The 19,932-nt window shown below is 39.4% G+C and overlaps 1 protein-coding gene across 4 annotated transcripts in view; it reads left to right on the top strand.

Moving 5' to 3' along the window:
- The window catches only part of LOC131219610 (cyclin-dependent kinase B2-1-like), a 104,424-nt gene extending 101,489 nt beyond the window's left edge, over positions 1-2,935 (top strand). For 2 of the 4 annotated variants that reach the window (XM_058214857.1, XM_058214862.1), the window contains one exon: positions 2,771-2,935. The gene's annotated coding sequence lies outside the window, so the exon portion shown is untranslated. Of the gene's footprint in view, positions 1-2,622 lie in introns of all 4 variants that reach the window. The other 2 variants (XM_058214856.1, XM_058214861.1) reach the window with 1 other exon arrangement.
- Positions 2,936-19,932: the final 16,997 nt, after the last annotated feature.

The raw sequence follows: 19,932 nt of genomic DNA, 5'->3' as shown, positions 1-19,932 counted from the left end.
GGGGCAAGTGGTCGGCTTTGCTACGGGGGAAGGATTAGATCCAGTTCATGTTGAGCAACATTTTGTCCAATCTAGCCCAACGACGGCTGCAGCCTACTCTGTTGTTTCACCAAGTGAACATAGAGTCAGAGAAACCTGCATCAATCAAACCAGAGTCATGGATGGCATTGCGGAAGTCTTCCATGCTTCTACTATCTGCTATCGAGTTGTCAATTGTCTCTTCTGCGTTAATGGTGGTGTTGAAGTCCCCACATACCAGACACGATCCCAAGGATAATCTAGAAATGTTGCGAATTTCGTCCCATAGCAGGGCTATATCATATCTGTTGCATGAAGCATACACCACAGAGATGATGCACAGTTGAGAGTTAGTTTCATTTGAGACCTAGAGAGTGAGACATTGTTTGGAGGTTGCGATAGTCGAAATGTGGAATGACTTATTGAATAAAATCCAGATCTTGCCTTCTGCTGATACTTCTTCAACTGTGAATTGAAATCCCAACTTGGCTGCCACATATAGCTTTCCAGATTATCTAATCATCGGTTCCCGGAGGATGAGAATAGCTACCTTCTTTTTCCTCACCAAGCTTTTCAGGTATCTTAAGGTTGGCGTATTTCCAACGCCATAGACATTCTAGGATAGAATACTAGACATCAGTTTCCCGTCCTTCAATAGGAGCCCTTTTCTTAGGTCTCTCTTAGCGGAGGCTCCTCCTGAGTAAAGTTTTCCTTCTTAATCCACGATACACTAGAATATCCTGAGAGCAAGGCCTCAAATCAGCAAAGGAAGGGGACAGGTTGCTATCTCATTCCTGAGTTCCCGCATCCCATGGATCTAAGCCTACCCTTGCTGGACAGATGATAGTAGTTGGAGAGGAGAGGTCAGGGGCCAGATCAGACACCAATAAATCTGGGATTGAGACGGACTGAGGATGAAGGTCCCAGCAGCGAGAGAAAGCATCATCTAGCCAGCTCCATCTGGTAGGGGTGTAGCTGCGGTTATCTCTAGTGGTAAATATTTGGGCAGTGACATTTTCTGATAAGGCATGAGAGGAATCTAGATGAACCATGGCACCCCCGATGGACAAGGCCTCTTGTCGAGGTGGCAAGGTAGGAGAGTCAGGCGTAGTACCTTGGACAAAAGATGGGGTTGGTAGAGATTGAGGTTGAATAGGGTGTTCATTGGTTTGATCTAGAAGGGGGGCTGATGTAAAGCATCGAGGTGCGGTGCTGGAGAAATAACGAGGGTGGGTCAGTCGTATATTGCCAACCGGTGCACTATGGAGGGGTCTGTCTAGAGTCCCTTGGATGTGGCTCAAGAGTCATCGCAATTTCATTCGAAAGGTCGACTGATTCCCTTGGGTGAGACTCATCCCTTGGGTGAGGGACATTTTCCAGTAGGATAATTTGTCGAACAGCTGGGGTGTGTCCTTTTGCGAGGCAGAGAAAAAACAAGGGTGGGTCAGTCGTATATTGCCAACCGGTGCGCTATGGAGGGTCTGTCTAGAGTCCCTTGGATGTGGCTCAAGAGTCATTGCAATTTCATTTGAAAGGTCGACTGATTCCCCTGGGTGAGGGCCATTTTCCAGTGGGACAATCTGTCGAGCAGCTAGGGTGTGTCCTTCTGCGACTTGGGAGGGAGTGAATCTCTCAGCTGCATCATGGCAAACACCCAATCTGCAGTGGTTGAAAGTCCCAGCTGGTTGAACCTCCATGGGAGATTCCACTTGATCAGTTAGTCTGACAGGGAATTCTGGAGAGTGGAAGGTTCTCAGGACCCACTATCTGGTGCCTTTGTCAGGTTGAGGATTGTGTTGAGGGTAATGCGTCCGGCGATAGCATGCTGGGAACATGGAAAGTGGTTCAACATATACAATGATCAAGGTGTTCCAAAGCGGTAACGGTGGCCATAACGGCGACCACCATTACCGTACCCTTGTATCGGCCATTACGGCTGTTTTTTATTTTTTGAAAAATGCTGTTACCGGACCATTACGGCACATTTTTCTGTAACGGCCGTTACATAACCGATTTTGAATACCTTGACAATGATCGGAAATGATCGAAAAAGCTACTAGCTTTAATGGTTATCTTTTCAGAGAAAGTGAGAGCTGTAGATGAAAAAGCTACTAGCTTTAATGGTCGTCTTTGGAGTCTTCTAACTCAGCTTTAATGGTGTACATTAATGTATGTTGCTTGTTTTTTGATTGGCAATTCATTAGGGTGTTGCTAGGTGACTTGAGTAACCTGGTTAGAACCTATTGATTATTTTTTTTGAAAACTAACACAATAATTTATTAAGAGTGCCAAAAAAGCACAGACAAACAGCCAAAGCAAAAAAGAACCGTAAATTTTCTTTCTATGGTTAGAATCTATTGATAGCCAGCCCCATTATACACTTTTTGGCTGGTTGATCGGATTCTATTGAAATATACTACTTCGGATATCATATGTTAAGTGAATCATGCTTAGTACATTTTAAATTAAATTTTGCATTTCAAATAGATGCTGCTATGGCTGAAGGGTGTTACATACCACTAATAGTTCGTGCATACTATATCTATTTTGATAAGTTGCATTACTAGGGTGTTGTAATTTTACATTTCATTTGCTTTCTCATAGATTGCTGCTGGGACCATCTATAACAGGAAAGAAAAACATGGATTCTCATTGGTCAATGTTAGAGTGAATTAAGTAGTGAACATCCATGCATTTCAAAAAAAAAAAAAAGAACATTCAGTTTAATAAAAAAGTTAATGGGTGCTTCCAGGTCATTCATAATGATGAAGTTGCATTGAAATTGCAGCGTGTTGCTTTTGAGTCCAACTTGGAAGTAACATAATTGCCATTCAGAGCAGAGGAACCGTAAATATGAATGCCAAGGAAGGAAATCACAATTGGGCTATTACTTGACTTTTAATGGTAATTCGATTTGAATTGTCCATAAGGAGCTTCAATAGGATTTCTTCTGGAAAATTTCACCTATAATTGTCATTGTTTGAAATGTGCAAGCATACTCTACTGTCGGTTCCCCTAATTATATTGCTTCAGAGGTTTTGCTGAAGACGGGTTGTGGAATGGAATGTGATTGGTGAGGATTTATATATGTTCTCCATCCTTTTGGCACCAACACACTTTGTAAAATCATTCCGTTTCTTTTCTTTCTACAGGTGGTCACTTGGTCATCATATTTGTAGTGTAAGAGTTCCTGTCATACCTTTTAGTAAATTTGTCTCTCTTGCTTCATATTTGCAGTGTAGTCTTAGGCTTCATTTGGTCATCACATCAATCTTTATGAATATATTTTTTTCTCAAACCAAATGGAGCGTAAGCCATTTTTTAACTTCGCCATTGCAACTTCTTGCATTGCCGGTACCAAGCCCGGGTAAAGGAGGAGCGAGAAGGGTGTCAGGGTGAGTCATGTCCTTTTCTTCCATTTTCTGAAGCTGTTATAGCTTTTGAGTTTACTACAACAGATAGTTTTTAATTGGTGATAACCACTTTCCCTTGAGATCAAGCAAGAGCTGGGAGGAAGCGTTTTTTCCAGTCTAGAGGGAGACCACATCACATTGGTTAATGTATATCAGGCATCTGTAGAGTGCTTGGAGACTAGCAAGATGGCTAACAGTAAAAAGAGACAATTGGGAAATGCTTGAGCAAATGGTGCAGAGAAATGTTCATCAATAGCCATTCCCTGAGGCATGCCTATCTTTAACTTAGTTTGGTGGTTGTTATGTCTTGGACATAATGAGTTTCTTAACTGGTAGTGAGGTTTTATTTTAATTTACTTTAATATGATTGTTAATGAAGTTAACCTTCTTGTTGTTTTGCTGAGTTTTTTTTTTTTTGGATCTGTTTGAAATGAAGTGATTTTTTTTTCGTTTCTATAATTTGTTCTGTTGCTTCTATCTTAGTTTGGTGGTTGTTATGTCTTGGATTTATTTAGATTATTCCATTGTGTTTTATATGCCATCCAATATGCGGCCCACTGTTAAGTTGCAGTGCTGCAGTGCTCCCTGTGGAATGTGAATATGAGGAGGTGAACAGATTGGGCAGATTTTAGATCATATGAAAAATTCAGATTTATATTTTTTGTGAAATTATTTTGCTGATTCGATGCATCTGTTTTTGGAATTGTTAGCAGTCCAAAAAAAAAACCAAGGGTTTTTTGCATTTTTATACATAATTCCTTCTAAACTCGCTTTTGAGTTTTTTTTTTCCTTAGCTCTCTTATTTTATTCCTGGCAACTGTATGATTAGATGGAAGGATATGTCACAACTCACAATCAATTGGAGAAAATCAAATTTTAGAATTTTTTTTGGGGATGATCTATGCAATGTTTTACATCACATCACATCACATCACTGATGTGCCATACATTGTATCTATTTCATCCTATGTGATTGTGGTGCTCATTTTGCAAACAGTTTCTGTAGACAGTATTTCTTGCTTCCATTTTCACCAATTCCATGACTATTTTTATCAACATAAATGAAAATAACCTGTCAGAGGATTTTACCCACATCAAACTTACCAGGCTTTAACTGTCTTGGATGTTTTTTGTTGTTATGGGTGGTGAAAACTGCACATATATAACCGCATAAGGGAGCCCTTGGAAGTGAATTTTAATGTTGATAAGTCGAGATTAGACTATACAGCCATGGAATTCAATGTTTAGAATTGTTCTAATTGATGGATTAATACTTTGAACTTAATTATGAAGTTTACCATGTGCTTGAGTCTAGGGGAGAATTATGCCCAAGATTCATGAATCTTAGATTTTTCGTATCTGAATCGTTTTTCAAAATATCACTCGGTTTCACAAGAATTGTCTTGTAATTCTTAAACTTATTTTTCGCATACTTTGCTCGGGACTAGCAAAATGCTAGTTGGGGGTTGTGTTGAGGGTCGAATATTGCATATCAGACCCCAGTTATTACCTGATTTTATGAACATGATACCGTTTAATGCCTTATTTTAATCGTGTTTGTGCTGCAAGGTGAATTTAGGAACTTGGACTGAAAAAGGTACTAAAAGCATGGATTTAATGCTCAGACATCACCAAGGCAAGGAACGGACTCAAGGAAACCGAGATCGAAGAATTCACACACCAGAGATCCGAGAAAATCACGCCACTCACGTTAAATGGGCCTGAAAATCGTCTAGAATGCAAGATTACAGGGTTCTCACCATCCGTTCGGCTCAAAACATCATATATGGCCTGAGGACAATAAATTAACCGCACAAGTAGAATTTCAGCTCTTAGATCCCTGTGGAAGTGGCCCAACAGACAGATCAGCCCATAAACCACTGATTCTGAGCCCACCGGATATCTGGATATACTTCAATTTTGGTCTCAACAAATGGATGGATCGGATCTTACATATACATCATAGTAGACCCCACCTGTTTTTTGCGAGTGCACGGTGCGGTGCACTCCCGCGCCGCACCAAAACATTAAGGCAGCTTTAACTACCTTGACCCGATCCGTCTCATGCAAGGAGACAGCGTCTTCACCACTGGACCGCCAGACGTTGATTGTGGGCCCCACTTATCATCCATTCGGATGATCTGGACCGTCTATTGGAATTCCACGGGCCCTCTAACCAAATCCTAGCTGACGGAATTTTAAGAGACAGTTTGTATCAGAATTCAACCATCCAAACGTAGGACGGACGGCAGTATGAAAAACCTTGTGGGCCACGCCGAAACTAATCCAAAGCAACCATCCCTAACCGGTTTTTCGAGGGTAATTTAACGGACGGCATGGATTTCTCAAAAAATAGGGAGTGTGAACCCCATGGGTTACGCACACAATTTTGGCTGCGAACGCAAAAACAAGGTTGCGGACGGATTGTAGTGGGCCACCAAGATCACTTCGAATGGATGATCTGGTCCGTCCAATGAGTTAATATGATGAAACTGAACAAACCCATGCCAAGCATGTGGACCCATGTAAACATTCAAGTACGCAGCGGCAAGGCAAAGCCACCACGTCGGTTAGTGGTGTGGTCCACCCAGAATTCAAATCCACTTCAATCTTGAAACAGTGGCCTAAATCGACACCACAAAAGTAATGGACAGACCTGATTCTTCAGAATATGGGCCCCACCAAGCATCAAACGCAAGATGGCTTCTCTCCATGCGTAAACATACTCTGCTGCGTAAAATTCCACCGACGCCCACTCCACTGACCATATGTGCTATAAAAGGAGAAGGAGAGAGGACGTGGAAAGGGCTATCTGTGGCATCTGAGCTGGAGACGTGGGAAGCCAAGAAGAGCAAGGAGAGAGAGAGAGTTTCGGCCGGCTGGTTCTGTTTCTTCCCTATTTTCTTTAGTTTTAATTGTTTTCTTTTAAAGATGTTTAGCCTAATCATGTCTATGAGTGGCTAAACCTCTTAGCTAGGGCTAAGAGGTGAAGCTAGTAGCGAGATGGGAGACTCTATTTTACGCTTTTAATTTAATTTAAATTTATAAACTGAATTTGATTTTAGTTTGATTATTAAGAGAATGTTTTTAGTCTTTAATGGTCTGTTGTGACTGAAATTACAATGGGTCTGCAATGGCTTTGAAGGTGTTCCTTTACCCTTTTATGTTTATGACGTCAGGAAGCCCTATTGTTCACCATCGTCTCCTGGGCATGGTTGGATGACTGTACCCTTCTTAACCTTCATATCATGTTGATTAGTTGTTAATTAGTTTAATTTTATTGTTTACTTTGTCTCCTAGGCATGGTTTGGTGATGGAATCCATTCTAATTCATATACCTTTCATCTCTTGAAAACTATATCAAAGGAAGTTCAGTCTTGATTTCCATGGTTATATTCTTCAACTGGATGAAGATGGGACTTTAAGTCCAATTGAGTTCTTGATGCAGGCATAAGATCTCCCTAATCTCTACAAGTGGATCCTCTGAATCCCTAGTTTCCTACCTTTGAATTCTACATATTTTAGTTTACTATTTTATCATTATTCCTCAATTCCACCTGATTTAGATTTCATCTTTGTCTAGTTCTAGTTCTAGTTATTTTCAGATTACGTACAAGGTTCAGTCCCTTGGGATTCAACCTCGATCTCACCGAGTTTATTACTACATCACAACCCTATACTTGGAGAGTAAACACATAGCGCACAAGGCACCAACTCTAATAAATGTTGCCTAACTAGTAATTATTTCAAAGAGAAAAGGAGTTGTCATCTCGGTTGGGTTCCATTGTAGTGTAAATGATTTACTTCAACAATCAGATGTAACCTCATTTTTTTTACAATTAGCGACGGTCAAAAACCGTCGCAGTTAGCTGTCACAAAACTGAAACAACGAATCGCATCCGTCGCTACATTGCGACGGATTCAAGCCGTCGCTAATAAACGACAGGTCTAAAATTTGGCGACTGGCAGCTCATAGTTAGTAACATGAGAGATTAGCAACGGTCATCCTCCAACATAGTTTTCTGTCGCAAAAATGAAACGATGGACCGGATGTGTCGCTAAATTACAACGGATTCAATCCGTCGCTAAAAACGATAGTTGTCTAAACTTTAGCGACGGGTATGGTCCGTCACAGTTTGCAAGTGCAAGAATGAAACAACAGCTTGAATCTATCACAAAATTGCTAACTTGATAAGCTCATTGTAAAGCTAATAAATAATGGCATTCCAAATGACAGCATTCCAAAATTTAGCTCATTGTAAAGCTAACTTGATAAGCTTTCAAATGAAAAAAGAATCGCTTGATTCGGAGACCGTTTGATATCCCAAAAGCACAATAGAAGTCTTCGATGGTTGTTTCTCAATCTCGATCATTAATCTTTCAAAATTGTGTGATGCAAATAAAATGCTCATAACTCACTTGCTACATGTCCAATTGAGTAGATTTTAGGTTCATTGAAAAATTGAGTCAATACTCTTCGAATCTCCACTGGAATCGTCGCATGCCGACACCGTTTGGGCCTCCAAAAGTAGGCTGAGAGTAAATGGTCCAGAATTTTTCCGACATCCCCTGTTCCCATGAAAATGCTCATAACTCCCTCATTAGAGGTCAGATTTGTACGATTTTTAGATCGTTCAAAAGGTAACTTGACAATATTTCAAATGGAAAAAGAATAAACTGATTAGGAGACCGTTTGATATCCCAAAAGCATGTTAAAAGTCTTTGATCTTCAGTTCTCAATCTGGATCATTAATCGTTTGAAATCACGTGATGTGAATATAACGCTCAGAACTCTCTTGTTATATGTCAAATTGGGTTGAGTTTAGGTTCATTAGAAATGTGAATCAGTGCTCTTCGAATCTCCACTAGAATTGTCACATTCCGACACCGTTTGGGCCTCAAAAAGTGGGGTGAGAGTAAATGGTATAGAATTTTTCCGACATCCCTTGTTTCCACGAAAACCCTCATAACTCTCTCATTAGAGGTCCGATTTGGATGATTTTTAACTCGTTGGAAAGTTAACTTGACAAGCTTTCAAATGGAAAAAATAATCACCTGTTAGAAGTCTTCAACGGTCGTTTCTCAATCTCGATTGTTAATCTTTTGAAATTGCATGATGCTAATAAAATGATCATAACTCTCTCATTATATGTCGGATTGGGTTGATTTTAAGTTCATTGGAAAGTTGAGTCAGTGCTCTTCCAATCCACACTGGAAACGTCGCATTACAAGATTGTTTTGGCCTCTAAAAGTGGGGTGAGAGTAAATGGTCCAGAAATTTTCTAACATCCCCTGTTCCCACGAAAACCCTCGTAACTCCGTCATTAGAGATCAGATTTATACAATTGTTAGTTCGTTCGAAAGGTAACTTGATAAGATTTCAAATGAAAAAAGAATCGCCTGATTCGGAGACCATTTGATATATCAAAAGCATGCTAGAAGTCTTCAATCTTCATTTCTCAATCTCGATCGTTAATCTTTCGAAACCACGTGATGCGACTAAAACGCTCATAACTCTCTTGTTATATGTCGGATTTGGTCAATTTTAAGTTCATTGAAAAGGTGAGTCAATGTTTTTCGAATCTCCACTAGAATTGTCCCATTTCGACACCGTTTGGGCCTCCAAAAGTGGGGTGAGAGTAAATGGTCTGAATTTTTCCTACATCCCCTAGTCCCACGAAAACCCTCAAAACTCCCTCATTAGTGGTCAAATTTAGACGATTTTTAGCTAGTTGGAAAGTTAACTTGACAAGCTTTCAAATGAAAAATAATCTCCTGATTCGGATACCATTTGATATCCTAAAAGCACGCTAGAAGTCTTCGACCATCATTTCTCAATCTCGATTGTTAATCTTTCGAAATCACGTGATGCGAATAAAACGATGATGACTCCCTCGCTATATGTCAGATTGGGTCGATTTTAGATTCATTGGAAAGGTGAGTCAGTGCTCTTCCAATCCCCATTAGAATCGTCGTATTCCAAGACCAATTGGGCCTCCAAAAGTGGGGTGAGAGTAAATGGTCCAGAATTTTTCCGACATTCTTTTTTCCTACGAAAACACTCATAACTCCCTCATTAGTGGTTGGATTTTGATAATTTTTAGCTCATTGGAAAGCTAACTTGACAAGCTTCCAAATGAAATGAGAATCGCCTGATTCGAAGACTGTTTGATATCCCAAAAGCATGCTAGAAGTCTTCGATTGTTGTTTCTCAATCTCGAACGTTTATCTTTTGAAATCGTGTGATGCAAATAAAATACTCCTAAGTCCCTCGTTATATGTCAGATTGGGTGGATTTTAAGTTCATTGGAAAGGTGAGTCGGTGTTCTTCAAATCCCCACTGTAATCATCTCATTCCGAGACCGTTTGGGCCTCTAAAAGTTGGGTGAGAGTAAATTGTCTATAATTTTTTGATATTCCCTGTTCCCACGAAAACCCTAATAACTCCCTCATTAGAGATTAGATTTATATGATTTTTAGCTCGTTAGAAAGAAAACTTGATAAGCTTTCAAATGAACAAAGAATCGCCTAATTCGGAGACCGTTTGATATCCCGAAAGCACGCCTGAAATCTTTGATCTTCGTTTCTCACTCTCGATCGTTAATCTTTCGAAATCGCGTGATGCGAATAAAACACTCATAACTCTTTCATTATATGTCGGATTGGGTCAATTTTAGGTACATTGGGAAAGAGAGTCAGTGCTCTTCCAACCACTAGAATCGTCGAATTTCCAGACAGTTTGCGCCTCTAAAAGTTGGGTGATAGTAAATGGTCCAAAATTTTTCTAACATCCCCTATTTCTATGAAAACCTTCATAACTCCCTCATTAGTGGTAAGATTTTAACAATTTTTAGCTCGTTGGAAAGATAACTTGACAAGTTTTCAAATAAAAAAGAATTTCCTAATTCAAAAACCGTTTGATATCCCAAAAGCACGATAGAAGTCTTCAATCGTCGTTTCTGAATCACGATCGTTAATCTTTTGTAATCGTGTGATGTGAATAAAATGCACATAACTCCCTCGTTATATGTCAGAATGGGTCGATTTTAGGTTCATTAGAAATGTAAGTTAGTACTATTTCAATCCCCACTGGAATCGTCGCATTTTGAGACCGTTTGGGCCTCTAAAAGTGGGGTGAGAGTAAATAGTCCAGAATTTTTTTGACATTCTATGTTCCCACAAAAACCCTCACAACTCCCTCATTAGAGATTGGATTTAGACAATTTTTAGGTTGTTGGAAAGTTAACTTGACAAGCATTCAAATGAAAAAAGAATCGCCTGATTCGGAGACCGTTTGATATCCCAAAAGCACGTTAGAAGTCTTCGATCGTCATTTCTCAATATCGATCGTTAATCTTTCGATATCACATGATGTGAATAAAACGCTCATAACTCCCTCATTATATAGCGGATTTGGTCAATTTTAGTTCATTGGAAAGGTGAGTTAGTGCTCCTCTAATCCCCACTAGAATCGTCACATTCCAAGACCATTTGGGCCTCCAAAAGTGGGTGAGAGTAAATGGTCTAGAATTTTTCTGACATCGCATGTTCCCACAAAAACCGTCAAAGCTCCCTCATTAGAGGTCAGATTTGGATGATTTTTAGCTCGTTGGAAAGCTAACTTGGAAAGCTTTCAAATGAAAAAAGAATCACCTAATTGGAGACCATTTGATATCCCAAAAGCGCGCTAGAAGTCTTCGATCGTCGTTTCTCAATCTTAATTGTTAATCTTACAAAATCGAGTGATGCGAATAAAACGCTCATAACTCCCTCGTTATATGTCTGATTGGGTCGATTTTAGGTTCATTGGAAAGGTGAGTCAGTGATCTTCCAATCCCCACTGGAATTGTCACATTCCAAGACCGTTTGGACCTCCAATAGTGTGGTGAGACTAAATGGTCCAGAATTTTTTCATCATCCCCTGTTCCCATGAAAACCCTCATAATTCCCTTATTAGAGGTTGGATTTGGACGATTTTTATCTCATTGGAAAGGTAACTTGACAAGATTTCAAATGAAATAATAATCGCCTAATTCAGAGACATTTTGATATCCCAAAAGCACACTAGAAATCTACAACCGTTGTTTCTCAATCTCCAATCCCGACTGGAATCGTCGCATTCTGAGACCGTTTGCACCTCCAAAAGTGAGGTGAGAATAAATGGTCTAGAATTTTTTCGACATCCCCTGTTCCCACGAAAACCCTCATTAGATGTCGAATTTGGATGATATTTAGATCGTCGAAAAGTTAACTTGACAATATTTCTAATGAAAAAAGAATCAACTTATTCGGAGACCATTTGTTATCCCAGCACGCTACTAGTCTTCGATCATTATTTTCCAATCTCAATCGTTAATCTTTCGAAATCACGTGATGCGAATAAAACAGTCATAACTCCCTCATTATATGGTGGATTGGGTCATTTTTAGGTTCATTGGAAAGGTGAGTCAATGCTCTTCCAATTCCCACTTGAAACGTCGCATTCCAAGACCGTTTGGACCTCTAAAAGTGGGGTGATCGTAAATGGTCCAGAATTTTCCCGACATCCCCTATTCCCACGAAAACCATCATAACTCCCTCATTAGAGGTCGTATTTGGATAATTTTTAGCCCATTGGAAAGATAACTTGACAAGCTTTCAAATGAAAAAATAATCACCTAATTCGGAGGCCATTTGATATCCCAAAATCAAGCTACGTTAATCTTTCAAAATCACATGATGCGAATAAAATGCTCATAACTCCCTCGTTATATGTCGGATTGGGTCGATTTTAGGTTCATTGGAAAGGTGAGTCAGTGCTCTTCCAATCCCCACTAGAATCGTCGCATTTCGAGACCGTTTGGGCCTCCAAAAGTGGGGTGAGAGTAAATGGTCTAGAAATTTTCTGAAATCCCCTATTCCCATTAATACCCTCATTAGAAGTCAGATTTGGATGATTTTTAACTCGTTGGAAAGTTAACTTGACGAGCTTTCAAATAAAAAAAGAATCACTGGTTTGGAGACTGCTTGATATCCCAAAAGCACGCTAGAAGTCATCGATCATTGTTTCTCAATATCAATCATTAATCTTTCGAAATCGCGTGATGCAAATAAAACGCTCATAACTCCCTCGTTATATGGTAGATTGGGTCGATTTTATGTTCATTGGAAAGGTGAGTCAGTGCTCTTCGAATCCCTCCTTGAATCGTCGCATTCTAAGACCGTTTGGGCCTCTTAAACTAGGGTGATATAGTAAATGGTCCAGAATTTTCCTTACATCCTCTATTCCCACAAAAATCGTCATAACTCCCTCATTAGAGGTCAGATTTGGACGATTTGTAGCTCGTTGGAAAGATAACTTGACAAACTTTCAAATGAAAAAAGAATCGCCTGATTCGGAGACCGTTTGATATCCTAAAAGCACGCTAGTAGTCTTTGATTATCGTTTCTCAATCTCGATAGTTAATTTTTCAAAATCACGTGATGCGAATAAAATGCTTATAACTCCCTTGTTATATGTTGAATTGGGTCGATTTTAGGTTCACAAGAAAGGTGAGTCAGTGCTCTTATAATCCCCACTGGAATCCTCGCATTCCAAGACCGTTTGGGCCTCCAAAAGTGGGGTGAGAGTAAATAGTCCAAAACTTTTCCAACATTCCCTATTTCCACGAAAATTCTCATAACTGCCTCATTAGAGGTCGGATTTGGATGGTTTTTAGCTCGTTGGAAAGATAACTTGACAAGATTTTAAATGAAAAAAAGAATCGCCTGATTCGAAGACCGTTTAATATCCTAAAAGAACACTAGAAGTCTTCGATCGTCTTTTCTCAATCTCGGTTGTTAATCTTTCAAAATCATATGATGCGAATAAAATCCTTATAACTCCCTCGTTATATGTCGGATTGGGTTGATTTTAGGTTTATTGGAAAGAAGAGTCAGTGTTCTTCCAATACCCATTGGAATCGTCGCATTCCGAGACCGTTTGGGCCTCTAAAAGTGAGGTGAGAGTAAATGGTTAAGAATTTTTTTTGACATTCCATGTTCCCACGAAAACCCTCATAACTCCATAAGAGGTCGGATTTGGACATTTTTAGCTCGCTGGAAAGCTAACTTGACAAGCTTTCAAATGAAAAGATAACACCTAATTTGAAAACCATTTGATATTCCAAAAGCACTTTAGTAGTCTTCGATCGTGGTTTCTCAATCTCAATCGTTAATCTTTCGAAATCGCATGATGCGAATAAAACGCTCATAACTCCTTCGTTATATGTCAGATTGGGTCGATTTTAGGTTCATTGAAAAGTTGAGTTAGTGTCTTCCATCTCCACTGAAATTGTAACATTCGGAGACTGTATGGGCCTCCAAAAGTGGGGTGAGAGTAAATGGTGCAGAATTTTTTTGACATCACTTATTCCCACTAAAACCCTCATAACTCCCTTATTAGATGTCAGATTTAGACAATTTTTAGCCCGTTGGAAAGGTAACTTGACTAGCTTTCGAATGAAAAAGGAATCAACTAATTTGGGTACTGTTTGATATCCCAAAAGCACGGTAGAAGTCTTCGATAATCTTTTCTCAATCTCGACCGTTAATCTTTCGAAATCGCGTAATACGAATAAAACGCTCATAACTCCCTCGTTATATGTCGGATTGGGTCAATTTTAGGTTCATTGGAAAGGTGATTCAGTGCACTTCCAATCCCCACCAGAAACATCGCATTCTTATACTGTTTGGGCTTGTAAAAGTAGGGTGAGAGTAAATGGTCTAGAATTTTTCTGTCATCCCCTGTTCCCATGACAACCCTCATAACTCCCTCATTAGAGGTCAAATTTATACAATTTTTACCTCATTAGAAAGATAACTTAACGAGCTTTCAAATGAAAAAATAATTGCCTGATTCAGAGACCGTTTGATATCCCAAAACCACGCTAGAAATCTTCGATCGTCGTTTCTCAATCTCGATTGTTAATCTTTCGAAATCGTGTGATGTGAATAAAACGCTCTTAACTCCATCGTTATATGTCGGATTGGGTCGATTAAGGTTCATTGGAAAGCTAATTCAGTGCTCTTCCAATCCCCACTAGAATCATCGCATTCCAAGACTTTTTAGGCTTCTAAAAGTGGGGTGAGAGTAAATGGTCCAAAATTTTTTTGACATCCATTGTTCCCATGAAAACCCTCATAAGTCCCTCATTAGAGGTCATATTTGGACAATTTTTAGCTCATTGGAAAGGTAACTTGACAAGCTTTCAAATGAAAAAAGAATCACCTGATTCGGAGACTGTTTGATATCCCAAGCACACTAGAAGTCTTCGATCGTCGTTTCTCAATTTCGATCGTTAATATTTTGAAATCGCGTGATGCAAATAAAATGCTCATAACTCACTTGTTATATGTCGGATTGTGTAGATTTTAGATTCATTGGAAAGGTGAGTCAGTGCTCTTCGAAACCCTACTTTAATCGTCGCATTCTGAGACCGGTTGGGCCTCCAAAAGTGGGGTGAGAGTAAATGGTCCAGAATTTTTCTAACATCCCCTACTCCCACAAAAACCGTCATAACTCCCTCATTAGAGGTCGGATTTGGACAATTTTAACTTGTTGGAAAGCTAACTTGACTAGCTTTCGAATGAAAAAATAATCATTTACTTCAGAGACCGCTTGATATCCCAAAAGCATGCTAGAAGTCTTCAATCCTCGTTTCACGATCTCGATCGTTAATCTTTCGAAATCGCATGATGCGAAAAAAACGCTCGTCATTCCCTGGTTATATATCGGATTGGGTCAATTTTAGGTTCATTAGAAAGGTAAGTCAGTGCTCTTCAAAACCTTACTAGAATCATTGCATTCCCAAACCGTTTCGGCTTACAAAAGTGGGGTGAGAGTAAATGGTCTAGAATTTTTTTGACATCCCATGTTCCCACGAAAACCCTCATAAATCCATCATTAGAGGTCGAATTTGAACAATTTTTAGTTCGTTGGAAAGGTAACTTAACAAGATTTCAAATGAAATAAGAATCGGCTGATTCGGATACCGTTTGATATCCCAAAAGCACGCTAGAAGTATTCGATCGTCATTTCTCAATCTCGATTGTTAATCTTTCGAAATTGCATGATAAAAATAAAACACTCATAACTCCCTCGTTATATGTCAGATTATGTCAATTTTAGATTCATCGGAAAGGTGAGTCAGTACTCTTCCAATCCCCATAAGAATCGTTGTATTCCAAGACCATTTGGGCCTCCAAAAGTAGGGTGAGAGTAATGATCCAAAAAATTTCTGACATACCCTGTTCCCACTAAAACCCTTATAATTCCCTCATTAGAGGTTAGATTTGGACGATTTATAGCTCGTTGGAAAGCTAACTCGACAATATTTCAAATGAAAAAAGAATCGCATGATTCGGAGACCGTTTGATATCCCAAAAGCATAGTAAAAGTCATCGATTTCTGTTTCTAAATCTCGATCGTTAATCTTTCTAAATCGCGTGATACGAATAAAACGCTCATAACTCCTTCGCTATATGTCGGAATGGATCAATTTTAGGTTCATTATAAATGTGAGTCAGTGCTCTTCCAATCTCCACTAGAATCGTCACATTACGAGATCGTTTAGTCTTCTAAAAGTGGGGTGAGAGTAAATGGTCTAGAATTTTTCTGACATCCCCTATTCCCACAAAAACCATCATAACTCCCTTATTATATGTCAGATTCGGATGATTTTTAGCTCGTTGGAAAGCTAACTTGACAAGATTTCAAATGAGAAAAGAATCGCCTAATTCAGATATCGTTTGATATCCCAAAAGCACGTTAGAAATCTTCGATCATCAATTCTCAATCCCGATCGTTAATCTTTAAAAATTGAGTGATGCGAATAAAACACTAATAACTCCCTCGTTATATTTCAGATTGGGTCAATTTTAGGTTCATTAGAAATGTGAGTCAGTGCTCTTCCAATCCCCACTGGAATCGTAGCATTTTGAGACCGTTTGGTCCTCCAAAAGTGGGGTGAGAGTAAATGGTCCAGAATTTTTTTAACATTCCCTGTTCCTACGAAAACTCTCATAACTCTCTCATTAGAGGTCAGGTTTGGATGATTTTTAGCTCGTTAGATAGGTAACTTGACAATCTTTCAAATGAAAAAAGAATCACCTTATTCGGAGACTGTTCGCTATCCTAAAAGTACGCTAGAAGTTTTCGCTCGTCGTTTCTCAATCACGATTGTTAATATTTCGAAATCGCATGATGCAAATAAAAAAATCATAACTCTCTCGTTATATGCCGGATTAGGTCAATTTTAAATTCATTGGAAAGGTGAGTCAATGCTCTTCGAATCCACACTTGAATCGTCGCATTCTGAGACCGGTTGGGCCTTCAAAAGTGGGGTGAGAGTAAATGGTTTAGAATTTTTCTAACATCCCCTGTTCCCACGAAAATCCTCATAACTCCATCATTAGAGGTCGGATTTGGACGATTTTTAACTCCTTGGAATGCTGACTTGACAAGCTTTCAAATGAAAAAAGAATTGCCTGATTCGGAGACCGTTTAATATCCCATAAGCACACTAGTAGTCTTCGATCGTCGTTTCTTAATCTTAATTGTTAATCTTTCAAAATCGCGTGATGCAAATAAAATGCTCATAACTCTATCGTTATATGTCGGATTGGGTTTATTTTAGGTTCCTTAGAGAGGTGAGTCAGTGCTCTTCCAATCCCCACTGGAATTGTCGCATTCCGAGACCGTTTGGGCCTCGAACAATGGGGTGAGATTAAATGGTTCAGATTTTTTTGACATCCCCTGTTCCCTCGAAAACCCTAATAACTCCATCATTCGATGTCGGATTTGGATGATTTTTTGCTCATTGGAAAGGTTACTTGACAAGCTTTAAAATGAAAACAGAATCCCCTGATTCGGAGACCGTTTGATATCCCAAAAGTGCGGGAGAATCCTTCGATCGTCATTTTCCAATCTTCATCGTTAATCTTTCAAAATAGCGTGACGTGAATAAAATGCCCAGAACTCCCGCGTTATATGTCAGATTAGGTCGATTTTAGGCTCATTGGAAAAGTGAGTTAGTGCTCTTTAAATCCCCACTAGAATTGTCGCATTCTGAGACCGTTTGGGCCTCTAAAAGTGGGGTGAGAGTAAATGGCATAGAATTTTTCCGACATCCCCTGTTCCCACGAAAACCCTCATAACTCTCTCATCGGAGGTCGGATTTGCACGATTTTTAGCTCGTTGGAAAGGTAACTTGACAAGCTTTAAAATGAAAATAAAATCGCCTGATTCGAAGACTATTTGATATCCTAAAAGTACGGTAGAAGCCTTCGATCGTCATTTTCCAATCTCGATTGTTTATCTTTACATGGAGATCAATCTCGATCGTTAATATTTTGAAATCGCGTGATGCGAATAAAATGCTCATAACTCCCTCGTTATATGTCGAATTGGGTCGATTTTAGATTCATTGGAAATGTGAGTCAATGCTCTTCGAATCCCCACTTGAATCGTCACATTCCGAGACCAGTTGAGCCTCCAAAAGTTGGGTGAGAGTAAATGGTCCAAAATTTTTCTGACATCCCATATTCCCACAAAAACCCTCATAACTCCCTCATTAGAGGTCGGATTTGGACGATTTTTAGCTCGCTGGAAAACTAACTTGACAAGCTTTCAAGTGAAAAAAGATCGCCTGATTCAAAGACCATTTAGTCTTCAATCGTCGTTTCTCAATCTCGATCGTTAATCTTTCAAAACCGTGTGATGCGAATAAAATGCTCATAACTCCGTCGTTATATATCGAATTGGGTTTATTTTAGGTTCATTAGAAAGGTGAGTCAGTGCTCTTCCAATCCTCACTGGAATCGTCGCATTCCGAGACCGTTTGGGCCTTTAAAAGTGCTGTGAGAGTAAATGGTATAGAAATTTTCCAACATCCCCTGTTTTCACTAAAACCCTCACAACTCCATTAGAGGTAGAATTTGGATGATATATTTAGCTCGTTGGAAAGGTAACTTGACAAGATTTCAAATGAAAAAAGAATCGTCTGATTCGGAGACCGTTTGATATCCCAAAAGCAAGCTAGAAGTCTTCGACCGTCGTTTCCAAATCTCGATCGTTAATCTTTCGAAATCGCGTGATGCGAATAAAAAGCTCTAACGATTCAGGTGTTGCTCCGTTGTTCAAATGGGTCACCGGTCTAGATTGATGCTCTCATGATGCTTTGGCCACATCAGAGATTGTTGTTCTCACCATTAAACAGCCATCCGTTTCCACAGTACATGTTGTATCGATGTTCTTCAAATTCCACCATCTAGTTGTGTTCCTTTTGTCGTCCTTTGCCTCACTGTCTTATGATTGTCTATTCAACCTTCTATATAATTGGTACAAATCAACAAAAACATTCATATTATCAAACATACCACTTGATTTGATTGGATAAAATTCTATAACCTACGGTCTCCTTTTAACAATGTATGATTAATTAGTTGTATGGTTAGGATTAGCAATTGCGGTCACAAGTGTGGATGGAGCAACATCAGCCCTGTAGAGATACAGAGATGCGGACAGGGTTTGGTGGCCCACTGTAATTTATTCATTTTGACAGATCAGTCTACAGCGTGAGTCCAAAAAGGAGAGACTTAGGTGGACCACACAACAGGAAGGAGAGGGGATTGCATTAAAAGCTTCCTATGACCCACTGTGATGTTTATTTGCCATACAACCTACTCATAAGGTCATAGTACCTATATAAGGGAAAACCATAAATATCAGCTTGATCCAAAACTTATGTTTCCTTGGAGAAGTTTTCAATCGCAAGCTTTCAATCTCCACTGCTTTTTATGGTGTGGTTTTACTTAAGCCTTTGATCTGCATATTTTTTAGGCTTATGACTTAAAATGATTGTTTGTCTCTAGTTGTCTGATGAGGGTAGCAGCCAATGCCCCGCACAAGAGATGCTTGTCAACCATTGAAGGATTTAGGATTTGGATTGCAAATTCGAGTACATTCTTCTGCAGTGCCTCTATCCCTCTCCCTCATCGTTAGATGGCTTGAGTTATTTGATAATTCTCTAAAATTAAACTTTCCAAATAATGGGATGGGACCCACAAGTGTGGATCCCGTTAATAAAGGTAAAGGATAAAAAGGGTTTGTGTGGGACCTTGGAATTATTATTATTATTTTGATTGCATTTCCCTAGGGATGATGGAGTTGACCCACTGTGACAGATTTTTTGTTTCGGAAAATCATTAGCTACTTTCTGTACCCCTCATGAAATTCCGAACGCATTGTGCCCTAATGGTACTTACATATAAGATAAAGTCATCTACCCATGTGGAGGCTTAGTAAAAACACCTCTGGGGAACTCTACGGGTGGCAATAGGCTGGGTTTAAGTTGGCTAGGCTAGGTCTTAGCCTAATAGAAGGCCACTACAACAAAATAGGGTATTGCAGACATTTGGTGGATCCTTTGCCAGCGCTAACTAAAACCGGGTGTAACATTGACTTTGTAGACTTTGTAGAAGC

This window comes from Magnolia sinica, chromosome 11 (genome assembly GCF_029962835.1).
Source record: "Magnolia sinica isolate HGM2019 chromosome 11, MsV1, whole genome shotgun sequence".
NCBI classification, from domain to species: Eukaryota; Viridiplantae; Streptophyta; class Magnoliopsida; order Magnoliales; family Magnoliaceae; genus Magnolia; species Magnolia sinica.
This window is presented reverse-complemented; position numbering and strand designations above follow the sequence as displayed.